Source organism: Budorcas taxicolor, chromosome 1, assembly GCF_023091745.1.
Source record: "Budorcas taxicolor isolate Tak-1 chromosome 1, Takin1.1, whole genome shotgun sequence".
Lineage (NCBI taxonomy): Eukaryota > Metazoa > Chordata > Mammalia > Artiodactyla > Bovidae > Budorcas > Budorcas taxicolor.
This window is the reverse complement of record NC_068910.1, coordinates 110,118,494-110,140,901: the sequence shown is the minus strand read 5'-3', so window position 1 is coordinate 110,140,901 and position 22,408 is coordinate 110,118,494. Positions and strand designations below refer to the sequence as shown.

Here is a 22,408-nt window from a genome sequence, read left to right as displayed (position 1 = left end):
ACAAAAACAGGTGGCAGATTGGATTTTGTCCATGAGCCACAGTTTGCCCTTTAGAGCATGAATTTAAGAGATAACATTGCCCTCACTTGCTTCATTTCACCCGAGAGAGGTTGGCAAAAGTTAGTCCTAGGGATAAAGGTCTTACCCAGATTTGTAGATGATCAGGTTTGAGAGACTACTGGGATTATTGACAGCAGATCTCTTGCCCACACTCATAGTCCACACATGAAATCATTATACTCTATTTGTGATATAACAGCTGTGTCAATGGAAACAATGAGAGTTGTAAGTCCAGTGTGACCACTTAAGGTTGGAGAACAGAAGCATACTCAGGATGGTGAAGTTGATAGTGCTTTCATGTCGCTTTTGGGGGATTAAACTAAGAAGAAAACTAAGCTAGTCACAAAACTAAACCTGCTGTGTGGCCTTCTTCTTGCCCATCTTTGGCCTTGGGCAAAGTCCTTCCTTTCATGACAGATGCATGGATTTATGTGTTTTAGACATCTCTATAGTAATGGAGAAGGAAATGGCAACCCACTCCAGTGTTCTTGCCTGGAGAATCCCAGGGACGGGGGAGCCTGGTGGGCTGCCGTCTATGGGGTCGCACAGAGTCGGACACGACTGAAGTGACTTAGCAGCAGCAGCATAGTAATGGTAGCATTTATCACTTGTAAAGATGATTTAGAACAAGAAATTGAGCATGTCGAGGACACAGACTTTATTTTATTTCCAGCTGTGATATTTTGGTAAAATAACTAGACCAGTCTGGATCTCTGTTGACCTCATTTGTTATGTCAGCCACTAACATGCTGTGATTCCACTCCCTAGAGCACCCAGAATAATGCCTAGTGCACAGAAGTTACTCAATAAATAATGATGCATGAACTCAGTCCTTTCCTCACTAAACCCCATTCTTCTGATGGCAAATCAAAAATTTTAATTTCATTCAAAGAGTAAAGATGCCCCATGTTTTCACGTCATTACTATAGCAAGTCTACTAGGATGTACTTTGGCCTAGCAATAATTGACCATTTTGAAAAACACTTGCTAAAACTGTACAGTTGTATTTCTTTCATGAACCCTGCTATTAAAAGAAATGGGAGGGTTTCGTTGTTGAGCTGCCCATATTCTGTCACCATAACCAATAAGGTTTCTGAATTGTCTTAGGCCTCAAAGCAGGAGAGATTGGTAGAACTTGAGAAAGAACTTGAATTAGGATCATGGATCCTTAAAGATGATTTTTCTTAGATACTTGAAGTTTTGGCTTTATATTCATATTGAAAAGGGTTGGCTTGTGTGTGGAAGAGAAGGTGAGCATGGGAAACAAGCTGTGAATAACCAGTGAGAAGTCTTCACCCCCTAGGTTATCTGTTATCCCTGCACTCTCACTATTAGAAGTTAGATAATGTGAATTGGTTTCCCTTAGTGATAGAATATGGGCTTTCCTGGTGGCTCAGATAGTGAAGAGTCTGTCTGCAGTGCAGGAGACGTGGGTTTGATCCCTGGGATGAGAAGATCCTCTGGAGAAGAGAATGGCACCCTACTCCAGTATTCTTGCCTGGAGAATTCCATGGACAGAGGAGCTTAGAAGGCTACAGTTCGTGGGGTCATAAAGAGTTGGACGTGATTGAATGACTAACAGGCAACATGTGAGTGTTCCAGGCTTTGGCAAACATGAATAAAGATGTGAATAGCATCCAAGTATAGATTTTTGTGTGGTTTTAGAAAAGGCAGAAATTGTAAATTTTCATTCTCTTCAGGTAAATCCCAAGGAGCATGATTACTGGTTCACAGATAAAAGTATATTTAGTTTTGTAAGAAACTACCAAATTGTGTTCCAAAGTCGCCTTACCATTTTGCATTCCTACCAGCAATGAATGAAAACTACTTTTGCTCCATTCTTCCCAGCATTTCATGGTATCAGTGTTCTAGTGACTGGCTGTTTTGATAGGTATGTACTGGTACCTCACTGTTATTCTAATTTGCATTTCCCTGGTGTTATATGATGTGGAGTATCTTTTCATATGCTTATTTTCCATCTGCATATCTCTTTGGCAAGTATTTCTCTGCTAAGGTCTTTGGTCCATTTTTAATCAAGTTATTTTTTTTCTCATTGTTGAGTTTTAACAGTTATTTTTGTATTTTGGATAAGAGACTTTATTAGATGTGTTTGCAAATATTTTCTCTTTAGTCTGTTACTTGTCTTTTCATTTTTTGATGTTATCTTTCCCATAACAGAAGGTTTTCATTTTCATGAATTCCAGCTTATCAGTTCTTCCTTTGGTGGATTGTGCCTCTGGTACTGTGTCTAAAGAGTCATCACCATACTTAATGTCATCAAGCTTTTCTCCTCTGTCATCTTCTAGGAGTTTTATAGTTTTTCATTTTGCATTTAGACCTATGATCCCTTTTGAGTTATTTTGGGGGAATGATGTAAAGCAAACGTCTTCTTGTTGTTGTTGCTCAGTTACTAAGTCATGTCTGACTCTTTGAGACCCCACAGACTGCAGCATGCCAAGCTCTCTTGCCCTCTATTATCCCTGGGAGTTTGCTTAAATTCATGTCCATTGAGTTGGTGATACTATCTAACTATCTCATCCTCTTCCATTCCCTTCTCCTTTTGCCCTCAATCTTTCCTAGCATCAGGATCTTTTCCAGTGAGTTGGCTCTTCAAATCAGATGGCCGAAGTACTGGAGCTTCAGCTTCAGCAACAATCTTTCCAATGAATAGTCAGAATTGATATCCTTTAGGATTGACTGGTTTGATGTCCTTGCAGTCCAAGAGACTCTCAAGAGTCTTCTCCAGCACCAAAATTTGAAAATATCAGTTCTTTGGCACTTAGCCTTCCTCATGGTCCTACTATCACATTGTACATGACTACTGGAAAAAAACATAGCTTTGACTATGTGGACCTTTGTTGGCAAAATGATGTCTCTGTTTTTTAACATGCTGTCTAGATTTGTCATAGATTTCGTTCCAAGGAGCAAGCATCTTTTAATTTCATGACTGCAGTCACCATCTGCAGTGATTTTTGGAGCCCAGGAAGATAAAATCTGTCATTGCTTCCACTTTTCCCCCTCCTATTGTCCATGAAGTGATGGGACCAGTTGCCATTATCTTAGTTTTTTTGAATGTTGAATTTCAAGTCAGTCTTTTTATTCTCCTCTTTCACCTTCATCAAGAGGCTCTGTAGTTCTTCACTTTCTGCCATTAGAATGGTATCATTCGCATATCTCAGATTGTGGATATTTCTGCTGGCAATTGTAATTCCAGCTTGTGAGTCACCCAGCCCAGTATTTCACAAGATGTACTCTGCATATAAGTTAAATAAATGGGGTGAGGATATGCAGCCTTCTTGTACTCTTTTCCCAGTTTTGAACCAGTCAGTTCTTCCATGTCCAGCTCTAACTGTTGCTTCTTGACTCACATACAGGTTTCTCAGGAGACAGGTAAAGTGGTATGATATTCCCATCTCGAAGAATTTTCCACAGTTTGTTGTGATCCACACAGTCAAAGGCTTTAGCATAGTCAATGAAGCAGAAGTAGATGTTTTTCTGAAATTCCCTTGCTTTCTCTATGATCCAGCAAATGTTGGCAATTTGATCTCTGGTTCCTCTGCCTTTTCTAAACCTAACTTGTGTATCTGGAAGTTCTTGGTTCATGTACTGCTGAAGCCTAGCTTGAATGATTTTGACCATAACTTTGCTAACATGTGAAATGAGTACAGTTGTACTGTAATTTGAACATCCTTTGGCATTGCCCTTCTTTTGGATTAGAATGAAAACAACCTTTCCAGTCCTGTGGCCACTGCTCAGTGAATATCTAGATTCATTTTTTGCATCTAGATGTCCAGTTGTTCCAGCAGTATTTGTTGAAAAGACTATTTTTCTCCATTGTATTGCCTTTGTTTCTTTGTCAAAGATCAGTTGACTTTATATGGTCTGTTTCTGGGCTCTCTATTCTGTTAGATTGGTCTATTTGTCTGTTCTTTTGCTAGTACCATACTCTCTTGATTACTGTAGCTTCATAGCAAGTCTTAAAGTTGGGTAGCATAAGTCTTACAAGATTGTTCTAGTTCAGTCTTATGTTGACTGTTCTGGGTCTTTTGTTTCTCTATGTAAACTTTAGAATTGGTTTGTCAATATCCAAAAATAACTTGCTGGAATTTATATTTGGATCTCATTGAATCTATAAATAAAGTTTGGAAGAACTGACATCTTGCCAATATTGAGTCTTCCTCTCCATGAACATGGATATCTCTCCTTTTATTTAGTTCTCTGATTTTATTCATCAGAATTTTCTCATTTTTCTCTTAATATACATATTGTGTTAATTTATATACAAATATTTCAATTTGCAGGTGCTAATGTAAATGGTATTGTGTTTTTAAATATCACTTGTTCATTGCTTGTCTATAGGAAAGTGACTGACTTTTGCATATTAATCTTTTATCCTGCAAACTTGTTATAATTGCTTATTAGTTCTAGGAAAGTTTTAATTGATTCTTTCAGATTTTCTACCTTGACAATTATGTCATCTGCAAAGAAAGACAGTTTTATATCTTCCAATATGCATGCTTTTTATTTTATTTTTTGTCTTACTATATTAGCTAGGACTTCCAATATAGTGTTGAAAAGGAGTGGTGAGGGGGCCATCCTTGTCTTGTTCCTCATGTTAGTAGGAAAACTTCAAGTTTCTCACCATTAAATATGACATCAGCTGTATGTATTTTCATAGATATTCTTTATAAAAGTTGAGGAAGTTTGTTGTTTTCTAATTTATTGAGTTTTTTAAAAATAGTAAGTGATAATCTGTCTTTCAATTGGTTCACTTAGACTATTGATGTTCAAATACTTTTTATATAGTTGGAGTTTTATCTACTGTTACTTTTTTGTGCTTTTTGCTATTTCTCCTGGTTTCAAGTTTGTCTTGGTTCCAAGTTGTTTTGAACTCTTTTTCTGCCTTTTGTAGTTGTAATTGAGTTGTAATTATAATTTACTTGATTCCATTTTCTCTCCTTTCTTAGCATATTATTTATGCTTTTTTACAAAATGACTACCCTGGAGTTTGAAATACACATTTACAACTGATCTGAGCCCTGAGAGAGATCATGCCTTACTCCTCTTCTATTTGTTTTTAATATAGGTAACTTCTATCTCGAGGATTGACTCTGTGATTCAAAATTGGAAATTCAAATGTGAGAGTGGGCATTGGGGGTGAGGTATATTTCATTAGGTAGAGCCTTTTAATGCCTTAAATTGGGCCCCAGATGATCCCTCCTTTGCTTCCTTGTGCAAGTCGCTCAGTCATGTCCAACTCTTTGCGACCCCATGGACTATATAGTCCATGAAATTCTCCATCCTCTCTGGAGTGGGTAGTTGCTCCCTTCTCCAGGGGATCTTCCCAACCCAGGGATCAAACCCAGGTTTCCCATATTGCAGGTGGATTCTTTACCAGCTGAGCCACCAGGGAAGCTCTGTACTTCCTTACTGCATGGAATAGTTGGTGCTAGAGCTGCCTTTGTTAAGCCTTTCTGTTAATAAGACTGCCTTTGAGTAGACTGATGTAAAGACACTACACTAGTTTTCCATTGCTGCCATAATAAGTTACCAGAAATTTATTAAAGAACACAAATTTATTATCTTATAGCTCTGTAGGTCAGCAATCTGGGTGGGCATATGTGGCTTCTCTGTTCCAGGTCTCAGGCGACATTAAGGTATTGGCTGGGGTGGGCTTGTTAGCTGAAGGCTCTGAGGGAGAATTTACTTCCAGGCTCATTCAGGCACTTGATGGAATTAAGTTCCATGTGGAAGCAGGACCGAGGTCTGTGTTTCCTCTCTGGATGTTGACTGAGTCTCTCTCAGCTTCTGGAGTCCATCCATACTTCACGTCATGTGACTCCCTTTCATCATCTTCAAAGTCAGCAACCATGGATTGAATCCTTCAAATGCTTTGAATCTCTCTGACTTCTCCTTCTGCCTCATATATCTTGCTTCCAGCCAGAGAAAGTCCTGCTTTAAAGAGGTCATTTGATTAGATTGGGCCAACCCAGATAATCCATAACAATTTCTTTATGAAAGTGAAAGTGAAATCGCTCAGTCGTGTCCGACTCTTTGCAACCCATAAGCTGTAAGCTACCAGGTTGCTCCATCCATAGGATTCTCCAGGCAAGAATACTTGAGTGGGTTGCCATTTCCTTCTCCAGGGGATCTTCCTGACCAAGGGATTGAACCCTGGCCTGCTGCATTGTAGGCAGGTGCTTTACCGTCTGAGCTACTCCAGTTTGAAGTACCCAACTTAATCACATCTGCAAAATTCCTTTTACTATTTAATATAGCATATTTTTTCCCTGCTATATGTAATGTGTCTTTTATGTCCTACTTGCCTCCCAGTTTTTGTCTTTGTCTTTGTTTTCAGCAATTTGATGACAATATATTTAGCTGTTCATATTTATTCTCTTTGGTGGTTTTTGAGTTTCTTAGATTTATGGTCACTCATCCTTGATTTAGGAAAAGTTAAACTGTTATTCCCTCCAAATATTTCTTCTGTTCAATTTTCTCTCCTTTTGAGTTTCTAACTACAAGTATATTGAACTGGTTTGTATTGTACCCCTTAGATTCTCTAGATTCTCTTTCTAAAAATGTCACTCCTTTTTATTTTTATACCATATTTTTCATTTCTGAAATTTAAGTTTGATTCATTCTTACTGTTTTCCTCTTTCTCCTGAAAGTATCACATATCATACAAACTGCCTGACTTTTCTACTACAGCCTTAAATATATTTATTATAATTATAAATTCCATCATAGCTCCAATATCTGTGCCATATCAAAGTCTGGTTCTATGGATTGCTTTGTCTCTTAACAGTGTGTTTCCTTTTTAAAAAACTCAACATCTCTGTAGAACAGTACAGACTGAGGAAAATAGTTTGTATGCCTAAAAATTAGCATATGTTTCTTTTTTTAAGCCTTTAGGTTGAGAAAATTGTGTCATGAGTTGAGCTACATTTGTATTTCATTGTTGTCATGGTTACTGCAATGCCCCGCAGACTTCCAGTTTCTTTAGCATTAACTTGTAAAGTGAGACTGATTTTTCAGAGGATATTTCTTATTGTCTTCCCTTTGAGCCGACATCTCAGAGAAGGTTTCTCTCTATGCTCTTGATGCTCTCTTAGCATTAAATTGGTGGTGGTGTTTGTTCAGTTCAGTCACTCAGTCATGTCCAACTCTTTGTGACCCCATGGACTGCAGCACACTAGGCTTTCCTTGCCCTTCACCAACTCCCGGAGCTTGCTCAAAATCATGTTCATCGAATTGGTGATGCCATCCAACCATGTTATCCTCTGTCATGTCCTTCTCCTCCCGCCTTCAGTCTTTCCCAGCATCAGGGTCTTTTCCAATGAGTCAGTTCTTCACATCAGGTGGCCAGAGTATTAGAGTTTCAGCTTCAGCATCGGTCCTTCCAATGAATACTCAGAACCCATATCCTTTAGGATTGACTAGTTTGATCTCCTTGGAGTCCAAGGGACTCTTAAGAGTCTTTTCCAACACCACAGTTCAAAAGCATCAATTCTTCAATGATCAGCTTTCTTTAAAGTCCAACTCTCACATCCATAAACGACTACTGGAAAAACCATAGCTTTGACTAGACATACCTTTGTTGGCAAAGTAATGTTCTGCTCTTTAATATATAGTCTACATTGGTCATAGCTTTTCTTCCAAGGAGCAAGCGTCTTTTAATTTTACGGCTATAGTCACCATCTGCAGTGATTTTGGAACCCAGAAAAATAAAGTCGGGTTGTTGCTATTGTTTCCCCATCTTCTTGCCATAAAGTGATGGGACTGGATGCCATGATCTTAGTTTTCTGAATGTTGAGCTTTAAGCCAACTTTTTCACTTTCCTCTTTTACTTCCTCTGTAGTTCTTCTTCACTTTCTTTCATAAGGGTGGTGTCATCTGCTTATCTGAGGTTGTTGATATTTCTCCCAGCAATCTTGATTCCAGCTTGTGCTTCATCCAGCCTGGCATTTCGCATGATATACTCTGCATATAAGTTAAATGAGCAGAGTGACAATATACAGCCTTGACGTACTCCTTTCCCAATTTGGAACCAGTCTGTTTTTCCATATCTGGTTCTGTTGCTTCTTGACCTGCATGCAGATTTCTTAGGAGGCAAGTCAGGAGGTCTGGTATTCCCATCTCTTGAAGAATTTCCCATAGTTTGTTGTGATCCACACAGTCAAAGGCTTTGGCATAGTCAATAAAGCAAAGGTAGATGTTTTTCAGGAACTCTCTTGCTTTTTCAATGATATTCAGCACTTACTGGACAGTTGCTAGAGGGCTTAGGCAGGTTCCCTCTGTTGCTCTGATCCAGCCGTAGTCTTAGGAACGCACTGTGCCCTGGGTCTTAAGAACGAGGTCTCACCCTCCCCTATCCAGGGATGAAGTATGTTTTTCTGTTCCCTTCTCCCAGCTTCAGTGGCTCTTCACCTGTGCTCTAAGGCATCAAGCTCATCCTCCCTTCACCCCCAGGAAGTCAGGCTTGTGTTCCACAGGAAAGATAGAAGAGAATGACCTGGATGGTACTTTATGACTTTCCCTCCGTGACTGCTCTAACACTCCTCCCAACCCCCAACTCCCATCCCGGTCTTTCACAGCAAAGGAGGTTTTCTCAGGACCCTCTCACTACTTTCAGTCTTTCCTGTAAGCAACCTTGAAAGTCATGGAGAAGAGCCCACAAGTGGTTGCAAATTCTCCTTGTATCTGCAGCTCTCAAGGGTTTTATATTCTCTCTCTCCCCCCACCCCCCCCCTTTTTTTTTTTAACTCAAGGGTTCTCTAGTCTCTTGATAGCCCACAATAGGACTTTAAGAATTCATTACAACTTTTAACCAAATTCTTCTTACTAGTTTCTATGGCATCCAGTGACATCTCTCTTTGGAAAGGCTTGTCTTTCTTAGATTTCACATTTCCTTACAGCCTCAGCTCTTCGGTTATTTTTTCTTGCTGTGCGTTGTGCTTGGTCGCTCAGTCATGTCCGACTCTTTGCGACTCCATGGACTGTAGCCCGCCAGGCTTCTCTGTCCATATGGAGTCTCCAGGTAAGAATACTGGAGTGGGTTGCCATATCCTTCTCCAGAGAATCTTTCCAACCCAGGGATTGAACCCACATCTCCCACATTTCAGGCGGATTCTTTATGGTCTGAGCACCAGGGAAGCCCAAGCCTGCAAATTTGATTAGGGATACTTTTTTGGTAGTCATAAGGATGGAAACAGTGTTTTGTACAGCTTTCTACATCCTAAGTGCAAGTCAGACTTTCAGTGTTTTAGACAAGTTTTGGAAGGCTTCTATACTATATTTCTATTTTTAAAATATAGGTATGCATACCCTTTTCAGGCTTCCCTGGTGACTCAGACTGTAATGTAGCTGATATGTGGGAGACACAGGTTCAATTCCTGAATTGGGAAGATCCCCTGGAAAAGTGAATGACTATCCAGTCCAGTATTCTTGCCTGGATAATTCCATGGACAAAGGAGCCTGGCAGACTACAGTCTACTGGGCTTCCCTCGTAGCTCAGCTGGTAAAGAATCCACCTGCAATGCAGGAGACCCCAGTTTGATTTCTGGGTTGGGAAGATCCCCTGGAGGAGGGAATGGCAATCCACTCTGGTATTCTTGCCTGGAGAATCCCCATGGACAGAGGAGCCTGGCAGGCTACAGTCCATGGGGTTGCAGAGTTGGACATGACTAAGCAACTAAGCACACACTCTTTTAATTAATTTTCCCAATAGAGTACATTAGAGAATATTTGTCATATGGCAGAATTATCCTGAATAAAAATACTGAATGGCTTGTCCCTCTGGTGAAATATTTCCTCAGTGTACATTCTTTCTAATGGAGTGAGTCTGCAAAGAAAATGCTAGTGCCAGCTGTCGCTTTGTCGCTCTCTCTCACTCATATAATCTCTTCCTTATTCTTTGTTTTCTTTCTTTATTTCTATTTGTAGCACCAGCCACATGTTTCTCAGTTTGGGCTATTTTTATGAGATATTCCACAAAAAATACTATGCAGTTATTCTGAGTCCCAGCACAATCTCCCTTTACCAGGAGCTGAGCTATGAGCAGTGAGGGCAAGGATCACAGTTAAGGTTTACATCTCCTTCAGCAAATAACTAACCATCTCTGGCTTCAGTTTCTTCATCTGTCTGCTTTCCCTCCATTCTCACTGGCTGCTGCTTAGTTTCCTTTGCTGATTCATCCTCGCTTTACTAATCTCTTAAATTGGAACATCCCAAGATGGAGTCTTGAATCTCTTTTCTATCTTCTCATCCCCTGGTTATCTCATCTAATCTAGTGACTTTAAATACTATCTAAATACTAATAAAGTGGAAGATTTACATCTCCATTCCTTACCCTGTGTTCCACTTCAGATCCCTTTATTCAAGTCTCTACTCAATGTCTCCACTTGACTTTTAATAGACATGGAGGTTTCAGCACATCTAAAACTAAGCTCTTGAGTCCATTTTTCTGCAATTTACTTCCCTACAGTCTTTCTCAACTCAGTTAAAGAAAATTCCATCTTTCCATTCACTCAGGTTGAAAAAAATAGAGACTTTTAAATTTTTTATATATTTTTTTTTATTGAAGGATAATTGCTTTACAGAATGTTGTTGTTTTCTCTCAAACTTCAACATGAATCAGCCATAGGTATACACATATCCCTTTTAAACCTCTCTCCTATCTCCCTCCCCATCCCATTCCTCTAGATTGATACAGAGGTCCTGTTTGAGTTTCCTGAGCCATACAGCAAATCCCCCCAGCTCTCTATTTTACATATGGTAATATAAGTTTCCATGCTAACTCTTCCCTTGCATCTCACTCTCTCCTCCCGTTTCCCCATGTCCATAAGTCTATTCTCTATGTCTGATTTCTCCATTGCTGCCCTGCAAGTAAATTCTTCAGAACCATTTTTCTAGATTCCGTATATATGTGATAGAATACAATATTTATCTTTTACTTTCTGACTTACTTCACACTGTATAATAGGTTCTAGGTTTATCCACCTCATTAAAACTGACTCAAATGTGTTCATTTTTATGCCTGAGTAATATTCCATTGTATATATGTACCACAACTTCTTTATCAATTCATCTGTTGACGGACATCTAGGTTGCTTCCATGTTCTAGCTATTGTAAATAGTGCTGCAGCGAACAATGGGATACATGTGTCTTTTTTTCAGTTTTGGTTTCCTCAGGGTATATGCCTAGGAGTGGGATTGCTGGGTCATGTGGTGGTTTTATTCATAGTTTTTAAAGAAATCTCCATACTGTCAGTGACTGTACCAATTTACATTCCCACCAACAGTGCAAGAGTGTTCCCTTTTCTCCACACTCTCTCCAGAATTTATTGTTTGTAGATATTTTTATGATGGCCATTCTGACTGGTGTGAGGTGATATCTCATTGTAGTTTTGATTTGCATTTCTCTAATAATGAGCCAGAGGATGAGATGGTTGGATGGCATCACCAACTCAATAGATATAAGTTCGAGCAAACTCCACTCTGGGAGTTGGTGATGGACAGGGAGGCCTGGTGTGCTGCAGTCCATGGGGTTGCAAAGAGTCAGACACGACTGAGCTGAACTGAATAATGAATGACATTGAACATCTTTTCATGTGTTTGTTAGCCATCTGTATGTCTTCTTTGAAGAAATGTCTGTTTAGGTCTTTTTCCCACTTTTTGATTGTGTTGTTTGTTTTTCTGCTATTGAGTTGTATGAGCTACTTGTATATTTTGGAAATTAATCCTTTGTCAGTTGTTTCATTTGCTATTATTTTCTCCCATTCTGAGAGTTGTCTTTTCACCTTGCTTATAGTTTCCTTTGCTGTGCAAAAGTTTTTAAGTTTAATCAGGTTCCACTTGTTTACTTTTGTTTTTATTTCCATTTCTGTAGCAGGTGGGTCATAGAGGATCTTGTTTTGATTTATGTCATTGAGTGTTCTGCCTCTGTTTTCCTCTAAGAGTTTTATAATTTCTGGTCTTACATTTAGGTCTTTAATCCATTTTGAGTTTATCTTTCTGTATGGTGTAAGGAAGTGTTCTAATTTCATTCTTTTACATGTAGCTGTCCAGTTTTCCCAGCACCACTTATTGAAAAGGCTGTCTTTGCTCTGTTGTATATTCTTGCCTCCTTTGTCAAAAATAAGGTACCCATAGGTGCATTGGTTTATTTCTGGGCTTTCTATCTTGTTCCATTGGTCTATATTTCTGTTTTTGTGCTGGTACCATACTGTCTTGATGACTGTAGATTTGTAGTATAACCTGAAGCCAGGAGATTGATTTCTCCAGCTCCATTCTTTTTTCTCAAGACTACTTTGGCTATCTGGGGTCTTTTGTATTTCCATATGACTTGTGAAATTTTTTTGTTCTAGTTCTGTGAAAAATGTCATTGGCAATTTGATGGGGATCACATTGAATCTGTAGATTGCATTTGGTATTATAGTCATTTTCACAATATTGATTCTTCCTACCCAGGAACATAGAATATCTCTCCATCTGTTTATGTCATCTTTGATTTCTTTCATTAGTGTCTTATAATTTTCTGTGTACAGTTCTTTTGTCTCCTTAGGTAAGTTCATCACTATAGATTTAATTCCATTTGTTGCAATGGTGAATGGGGTTGACTCCTTAATTTCTCTTTCTGATTTTTCATTGTTAGTATGTAGAAATGCAAATAATTTCTGTGTATTAATTTTGTATCCTGCAACTTTGCTAAATTCACTTATTAGCTCCAGTGATTTTTGGATACTATCTTTAGGGTATTCTATGTACAGTATCATGTCATCTGCGAACAGTGAGAGCTTTACTTTTTCTTTTCTGGTCTGGATTCCTTTGATTTCTTTTTCTTCTCTGATTGTTGTAGCTAGAACTTTCAGAACTATGTTGAATAATAGTGGTGAAAGTGGATGCCCTTTTCTTGTTCCTAATCTTAGGGGGAATGCTTTCAGTTTTTCACCATTGAGAATAATGTTTCCTATGGGCGTATCATATATGGACTTTACTGTGTTGAGGTAGGTTCCTTCTATGCCCATTTTTTTAAGAGTTTTAATTATAAATAGGTGCTGAATTTTGTCAAAGGCTTTTTCTGCGTCAATTGAGATTATCATATGGTTTTTATCTTTCAATTTGTTAATAAGGTGTATCACATTGACTGATTTGCATCTATTGAAGAATCCTTGCATTCCTGGAATAAACCCAACTTGATCATGGTGTATGATCTTTTTGATGTGTTGCTGAATTCTGTTTGCTAAAATTTTGTTGAGGATATTTGCATCTATGTTCATCAGTGATATTGGCCTCTAGTTTCCTTTTTGTGTGTTGTCTTTGTCTGGTTTTGGTATCAGGGTGATGATGGCCTTGTAGAATGAGTTTGGAAGTTTTCCTTCCTCTGCAATTTTTTGAAAGAGTTTTAGAAGGATAGGGATTAGCTTTTCTCTAAATGTTTGTTAGAATTCTCCTGTGAAGCCATCTGGGTCCTGGGGTTTTGTTTTTTGGGAGATTTTTGATCCCAGCTTCAATTTCAGTGCTTGTAACTGGGTTGTTCATAATTTCTATTTCTTCCTGGTTCAGTCTTGAAAGATTGAACTTTTCTAAGAACCTGTCTATTTCTTCCAGGTTATCCATTTTATTGCCATATAGTTGTTCATAATAGTCTCTTATAATCCTTTTTATTTCTGCATTGTCTGTTGTAATCTATCCTTTCTCATTTCTAGTTTTGTTGATTTGATTCTTCTCTCTTTTTTTCTTGATGAGTCTGGCTAAAAGTTTGTCAATTTTGTTTATCTTCTCAAAGAACCAGCTTTTAGTTTATTAATGTTTACATTGTTTCATTCATTTCTTTTTCATTTATTTCTGCTTGGATATTTATGATTTCTTTCCTACTAATTTGGGTGCTATTTTTTTGTTCTTCTTCTTCTTTGAAAAAGAAGTTGTTTTAGGTGTAAAATTAGGTTGTCTCTTTGGTGTTTTTCTTGTTTTTTTTGAGGTGGGATTGTATCGCTATAAACCTCCCTCTTAGAACTGCTTTTGCTGCATCCCATAGGTTTTGAGTTGTTCTGTTTTCATTGTCATTTGTTTCTAGAAATTCTTTGATTTCTCTTGATTTCTTCAGTAACTTGTTGCTTATTTAGAAACGTGTTGTTTAATCTCCACGTGTTTGTGTTTCTTACAGTTTTTTTTTCCTTGTAATTGATATCTAGTCTCATAGTCTTGTGGTTGGAGAAGATGCCTGATACAATTTCAATTTTCTTAAATTTACTGAGGTTTGATTTGTGACCCAAGATGTGGTCTATCCTGGAGAATGTTCCATGTGCACTGGAGAAGAAGGTGTATTCTTCTGCATTTGGATGGAATGTCCTGAAGATATCAATGCACTTCATCTCATCTAATGTATCATTTAAGACTTGTGTTTTCTTATTAATTTCCTGTTTTGATAATCTGTCCATTGGTGTGAATGGGGTGTTAAAGTCTCCTACTATTATTGTGTAACTCTCAGTTTCTCCATTTACATCTGTTAGTGCCTGTCTTGTGTATTGAGGTGCTCCTAGGTTGGGTGCATAGGTATTTACAGTTGTTACATTCTTCCTCTTGGATTGATCCCTTGATCATTATGTAGTGTCCTTCCCTATCTCTTGTAATATTCTTTATTTTAAGATCTATTTTGTCTGATATGAGGATTGCTACTCCAGCTTTCTTTTGCTTTCCATTTGCATGGAATATATTTTTCTGTGCTCTCATTTTCAGTCTATCTGTGTCTTTAGGTCTGAAGTGGTTTTCTTGTAGATAGCATATATATAGGTCTTGTTTTTGTATCCATTCAGCCAGTCTGTGTCTTGGTTGCAGCATTTAATACATTTACCTTTAAAGTAATTATTGATATATATGTTCCTATTGCCATTTTCTTAATTGTTTGGGGTTGATTTTGTAGATCTTCTTTCTTCACTTGTATTTCTTGGCTATATAAGTCCCTTTAATATTTGTTGTAAAGCTGGTTTGGTGGTACTGAATTCTCTTAACTTCTGCTTGTCTGAAAAGCTTCTTATTTCTCCATCAATCTTGAATGAGATCCTTGCTGGGTACAGTAATCTTGGTTGTATATTTTTCCCTTTCAGTACTTTAAATGTGTCCTGTCATTCCCTTCTGGCCTGCAGAGTTTCTGCTGAAAGATCAGTTGTTAAGCTTATGAGGTTTCATTTGTATTTTACTTGTTGCTTCTCCCTTGCTTTTAGTATTCTTTCTCTGTATTTAATCTTTGTTAGTTTAATTAGTATGTGTCTTGGCGTGTTTCTCCTTGGGTTTATCCTGTATGGGACTCTTTGTGCATCTTGAACTTGATTGACTATTTCCTTTTCCATATTGGGGAGATTTTCAACTATAATCTTTTCAAAATTTTCTTATACTCTTTCTTTTTCCCTTCTTCTTCTGTGATCCCTATAATTCGAATGTTGGTGCATTTGATATTGTCCCAGAGGTCTCTGAGACTATCCTCAGTTCTTTTTATTCTTTTTACTTTATTCTGCTCTTCAGACGTTATTTCTGCCATTTTATCTTCCAGTTCACTGATTCGTTCTTCTGATTCAGATATTCTGCTATTGATTCCTTCTCAGTTCAGTTCAGTTCAGTCGCTCAGTCGTGTCTGACTCTTTGTGACTCCATGAATTGCAGCACGCCAGGCCTCCCTGTCCATCACCATCTCCCGGAGTTCACTCAGACTCACGTTCATCGAGTCAGTGATGCCATCCAGCCATCTCATCCTCAGTCGTGCCCTTCTCCTCCTGCTCCCAGTCCCTCCCAGCATCAGAGTCTTTTCCAATGAGTCAACTCTTCGCATGAGGTGGCCAAAATACTGAAGCTTCAGCTTCAGCATCATTTCTTCCAAAGAAATCCCAGGGTTGATCTCCTTCTAGAGTGTTTTTAATTTCAGTAATTGCATTGTTTGTCTCTGCATGTTTATTCTTTAATTCTTCTAGGTCTTTTTAAATTGATTCTTGCATCTCCTCCATTTTGTTTTCAAGGTTTTTGATCATCTTTACTATCATTATTCTGAACTCCTTTTCAGGTAATTTGCCTATTTCCTCTTCATTTATTTGGACTTCTGTGCTTCTACTTTGTTCCTTCATTTGTGTAGTATTTCTCTGCCTTTTCTCTTTTTTTAATTTATTGTGTTTGAGGTCTCCTTTTCCCAGGCTTTAAGGTTGAATTCTTTCTTCCTTTTGGTTTCTGCCCTCCTAAGGTTGGTCCAGTGGTTTGTGTAAGCTTCAGATAGGTTGAGATTTGTGCTGAGATTTGTTTTTGTTTTTGTTTTTTTTCCTAAAAAATGTAGAGACATTTTTAAACTCCCTTTTTTCTCATGAATGTCACATTTGATTCACCAGCAAATATTTTCAGTTCTACTTTCACATTTTATCCTGAATTTTATTTCTCTGTTTTTCTCACATTTTATCCCATCCTGATTCACAATACCATTATTTCTCACTTGCATTACTGCTGTAGTGCCCTAACTAGTCTCCCTGCTTTTGCCTATCAGGATATGCTCAATACACCTTTCACTCAGAGTCAATCAGTTAAAACATAAAGCATATCCTATCCTTTTTCTGCTCAAAACCCAAATAACTGACCATCTCAGAGTAAAGGTCCAAATCCTCCCTGCTGCTGCTGCTGCTGCTGCTGCTAAGTCACTTCAGTTGTGTCCAACTCTGTGCGACCCCATAGACGGCAGCCCACCAGGCTCCCCCGTCCCTGGGATTCTCCAGGCAAGAACACTGGAGTGGGTTACCATTTCATTCTCCAATACATGAAAGTGAAAAGTGAAAGTAAAGTCACTCAGTAGTGTCCAACACGTAGCAACCCCAGGGACTGCAGCCTACCAGACTTCTCCATCCATGGGATTTTCCAGGCAAGAGTACTAGAGTGGGTTGCCATTGCCTTCTCCCCAAATCCTCCCTAGAAGGCTATATTTGTATGGCCCCATTACTTCTTGCTTTACCTCTTGCTGTTTCCCTCTTGCTCATCTTCTTATTGCCATGAGAGCCACACACATCTTCCTTTCTCTAGGCCTTTGCTCTTGGTGTGATGTTCTTCAGCCTGTGATGTTCTTCCCCTATATATCTGAATGACTCAGCTTCTCTTTTGCTTCAAATCTTTATCCTTAAACATATACTCTTAAACAAAGCCTTCTCTTTTCTAAGAGTGTATTTCCTCCCCACCTGAGCCTTCCTAACTGCTTCCCTGATTTGCTTTCTCTCATAGCATCTATCTGCATCTACACTAGTCAGGATGGGCTAGATTATACCTCAACGACAACAACAACAACACCCCAAATCTCAATGGCCTTAAAGTGACAAAAATATGCTTCTGGCTCAATTTCATGTCGACTGATAATGGCCATGGCCTCTGTTCTTTGCAGTCATTCAAAGCTCAGGCCCCACCTGGTTAACTGGTGGAGAGTCTGGCACCAGCATTTCAACATGTTGGCCTAGAAGTGGCAAACAGTCCTCTTTGCTCACAATTTGTTGTGTGTGTTTGTTACTAAGTCATGTCTGACTCTTTGTGACTCTATGGACCATAGCCTGCCAGGCTCTTCTGTCCATGGAATTCTCCAGGCCAGAATACTAGAGTGGGTAGCCATTACCTTCTCCAGGGGATCTTCCCAGCCCAGGGATCAAGCTGGAGTCTCCCACATTACAGGCATATTCTTTACCAACTGAGTCACCAGGGAAGCCCTGGTGACTTTCTCATCAACAGCTAATTTCAAAGATATGGAAATGTCCAAGATATTGAAATGGCTAACTTCAAAGTTATGGAAGCATATACTCTCTCCTTGTGCTCAGGGACAGCAACTTGTTTCTTTCTTGGGCCCTATTTGTTATTTTCCTGGGAAGACGGCAAGACCTTTGAGTTAGAAATGCACACCAGGGATATTCAGCATCACACCTGCCACCTCGTTCTGCCTGATGACACACATGTTGATTGCTCTCTGTGTGGTTACAGAGGCTTTTGCTGAGTTTATGAGGGGAGACAGGTCCTAGTTTCCCTTCTCAGCCCCTTGCCAGACAAACTCTATGATTCTGGGGGCGGGGGTGGGGGATACCCACCAGAGTTAAAAAATGAAAGAAATCACAAACATAGTTTCCTTTTGCCCGAGGCTTGGTGGAAATGCGCCGTCTCTGATAACAGTGAGAGCTGCTGATAGGTGTTTCCGTGTGTGCTTCTGTATCTTATGGGTTTATGTGACACTTTAGAACTTCTGCGCTGCGCGGACACCCGCCGGTGGAGGAAGGAACGGCCCTGCCGCCCTTCGCTTCCTTTGTTGGGCTGCTCTTTCGGAGTCATGGCGCCGTCGCTATGGAAGGGGCTGGTGGGCATCTGCCTCTTTGCCCTAGCCCACGTGGCCTTTTCCGCTGCACAGCATCCTTCTTATATGCGATTAACAGAAAAGGAAGATGAATTACTGCCAATGGATATAGTTCTTCAGACACTTCTGGCCTTTGCAGTTACCTGTTATGGTATACTTCATATTGCAGGGGAGTTTAAAGACATGGATGCCACTTCAGAACTAAAAAATAAGACATTTGACACACTATGGAATCACCCATCATTTTATGTATTTAATCATCATGGTTGAGTACTGTTCTGGCCTTCGGATACAACAAATTCTTCAAACCAAGATGCATTGTCCTCTAACACATCGTTGAAGTTACGAAAACTTGAATCACTGCGTCGTTAAGATTTTTACAAATTATAATAACAGGACAGGACACAAAGCTGAAATATTAGAGTTTGGGATACAAAACACTCCCCCATCAGTATTTATATTGATCGCTCAGACCTAATTTAAAAAGTCTGCGACCCTTATTTGTACACTTAATCAAGTCGTTAATGCAGTAGAAGTTATCTGTGAAATGAGTCTTTGATCTTTCAGAGAGAGAATTCTTTTTTCATTAAAAAAAATTCACATTTTTTGTAAAAGTCACTGTTTTGAGCACATTTCTTTGAAAAATGTTGATGGTTTTGTAATTATTTATTTTCTTAGATTTCTTTTGCACTACAGTTTTTAGGATCCTTTTGGAAATAGTGTGACTACTGCATTTTGCAGTATGAATGGTAGTAAATGGTCTTAAGTTCTTAACAACAAATAGATTTCTCTAAAGAGACCAAAACGGTGACTTATCAGTTTTCCTTATGCCCCCTAAAAAGTGGCTCTGCTTCAGCAGATACTTGCCAGTTTTTAATTTATCCATGACTTCTCACCCTACCCCACTCCCATATACCTCCTAACATCAGCTGTCTTGTTTCATCACTTCTCTGGGGTTCAGTGTGCAATGAGCAATTTTTGTGTCAGAAATCCCCTGTCATAACAAATAGATTTAACAAACTCAACTTACGTAAAGCTACCTGTGTTCTCTTCATATATCTGTAAAAAGATGTCCCTAATTGATTATGTAGTGTAAGAATAGTTGAAGATAGACCAGAAAGACTATCCATGAATTAATTATCCTGCCTATGTAGAAGAACAGTGATCACTGAAGAAAACTGATTAGTTATTACTAGCCAGTTTAACTTATTCAAAGCCTCTGTTATTTTATTGCATACTAAACTAGTGAATTAGTTGGAGAAGGCAATGGCACCCCACTCCAGGACTCTTGCCTGGAAAATCCCATGGATGGAGGAGCCTGGTTGGCTGCAGTCCATGGGGTCGAGAAGGGTCGGACACAACTGAGCGACTTCACTTCACTTCACTTTATCTAGAACTTTAATTAGGGCCCAGAATTGTGGAGGAAAAGGGTTCACCATCCCTTGAATACTAATACAGATTACTATCTTGCCTCCTTTAAAAAGATAACATTTTCATGCTAAATTAGTGCAGATTATCTACTCAAGGCCATCTACATATAATATAAAGGACTGTGGAACTGTTTAGAACTTTTTTGGTCTCATGTTACATGTTATTGATGGGAGTGGCTGCAGTGTAACTGTGATTCCTCACCAGTGTCAGTTTATTGCTACTCTGTTTATTTCACTGTGCAGTTTCATGTTTCAGTATAACACTGAAGGACAGAGGAGAGGAACAAGAGAGAGAAATTCTCAGGGAATGATCATTCTAAAAATAAATGTCATGAAGGGAATTTAGGGAGAGCACGCAAGTGAAAATGATCCTTAAGTTGACTACAAGTGATTCCGTGACTAATGGCCAGCCAGTTAAATTCTATCCAAAGGGCAATTCCAAGATTTCATGAATCCCAGCCTTCTTCAGCTTTTTTTATGATTTTGCCAAAAAATCAGACCTGTTGCCTTTTTGGCCTGAAGTTAATGCTGCCTGTTTGTGTTGCTGATTCCAAGTTTTGGTTTATTATGCCACATTCAAAAGTAACAGTTTTTCAAATAACCACTTCATTATTTTTAAAAGACAAGTATCTCACATATATCTGTAAATGCCATGTTTGAGAGGAAAATATTCTGATGAAAACCAGAAATGCAGTGACTAGGATTGCTGTGTCTGGCCCTTTGTTAGATGAATTAGTGTTTCAGAGAGAAGAGGTTTCTTGGTTTGTCCTGAGAACAAATCTACAGTCTGGTTCCAGTGAATCTGTCCAGTGTCATGAGAGAGAGAGAACCGGTGCAGTTACTTTAAGGTCTTTTCCAATTCTGAGATTCCAAGTACCTCTGCACATGAAATTTCCATTTTAATGAAACTGGCCTATTTGCTTTCCATAACTGTGTGCAGGGTTTAGAGTTTGACAGAACAGTCTCCTAACATTTTCTGACTGAAATACCCTTCCAAGTCCTGCCTGTCATTCGACTCTAATCTTCAAAGCTCTGCTGAAGTCCCATGCTCCCCACAAACCTTTCCCTGGAGAGGAATCTCTATACCCTCTAACTTCAATAAATGGAAAACATTGCTTAATATACCAGTATTCTCTCCAACTATCTGGTAACCTCCACAGGGCAAAAATAGTATTACTTCCTTTAAGAAGTGGTCCTGAAAGTATCTTCCTTTCATGCTTCAGAAAACTCCTTTTCTTCCTTTGTAGATGTTAATTCTCTGGGTATAGCCCTTACCACATGGTGTTAAGAGTTAAAACCTAGGGGTCAGTTAACATAGAGCCAACACCTAGAGGTGAATTATGAGACTAGCTTTATTTTGACCTGTATGTTGTGAACATTCGGGAGTCATCTACTTTTCTGGTGCTAGAAGTAGAAGGGGGAAGAGGTAACACAACATGATGTAACATAGCAGCACGTTTAAATGATTATTAACCTGGAAATATTAAGGGGGATAGATTGGAGATGTGATAACTTTGGTGATTATAAAAACGAGGGAGAGTGAATGGTCTCTTCAGGTTAAATCTATGGGTGTTATTTAGACCCAGAAGACACAATGGCCCCATTCCCTAAAGAGGGATGAGGCTACCTTATCTGGGGCTATGGGAGAACTGTATTCGAAGCATGAAAAAAAATGACATCAGGAGGATGCAGGGTGAAGTTGTGGAAACAGAAATGGAAAGAGAAAAACAGAGAGAAGAACAGTTAGAGAAAGTAAGCAGCTTAGGGGAATTAAGTAAGGTTTTCAGAAATAAGAGGAGAGGTAGTATGGAAAATTTATCTAGATTATATATAGAAGAAACTAAGAATTCAAGGTTGAGGTGGTCTTGTCTTTATGTCCCCAGTGTGTGTTATATAGCATCCTGTTCATGAGAAACTCCCTAAAAATAATTTTTTGAAATAAATTGAACTGGAAGGGGCAATTTTGACCAAAATTTAAAGAATTAGTTTGTAGACAAAGATAAAAATGACTTTTCCCCTCAGATATCACCATGCCAATAGGAAGACCTGGGATTTTATTCAGTAGCATACGAAGGGGGTGAATGAGAAACAATAAGCCATGATCTTACTGAAAAGGGTCAGGAAAAGGTGAAATGGAATTGCTGGGGAACACTGATTCACTTGCAACCCATTTCAAGTGATTTAAATGATATCAAACCATAATTTATATGTGGTTTGCCCTTGGGAGTCTCTTCCATTATAATAAAAGTATTGGATGATGAAACAACCTATACTGAAGTGGGCAAGGTTAAGAATGGTGAGAAAAGAGGGAAAGTCACTTTTTTCCCTCAAGCTAAGCTTTTCAGAAGAGAACCACTGTTCCAAAAGCCCAGGATGATAGCGAAGCCCAGCCATAGGCATCTTTATATTTGAATTCCTCCATGTTTGATGCCAATTTTATAGCAAGGGATAAAAGATGACTGCAAGGGTGACCCGGGTGCCTGGAACTGTGGCCAAAGTAGGCAAGGCAGAGATTAAATTGGTTTTTGAGGAAGACTGTGATGGTTGGGATTTAGTGTCATCAATGACA

At 38.9% G+C, this 22,408-nt stretch overlaps 1 protein-coding gene and 1 pseudogene across 1 annotated transcript in view; both read left to right on the top strand.

Annotated features, from left to right (window-relative positions):
* Positions 1–22,408, top strand: part of ABI3BP (ABI family member 3 binding protein) — a 286,106-nt gene that overhangs the window by 30,162 nt on the left and 233,536 nt on the right. The gene's annotated exons all lie outside the window — the stretch shown is intronic.
* Positions 18,386–18,781, top strand: LOC128049979 (ER membrane protein complex subunit 5-like; annotated as a pseudogene).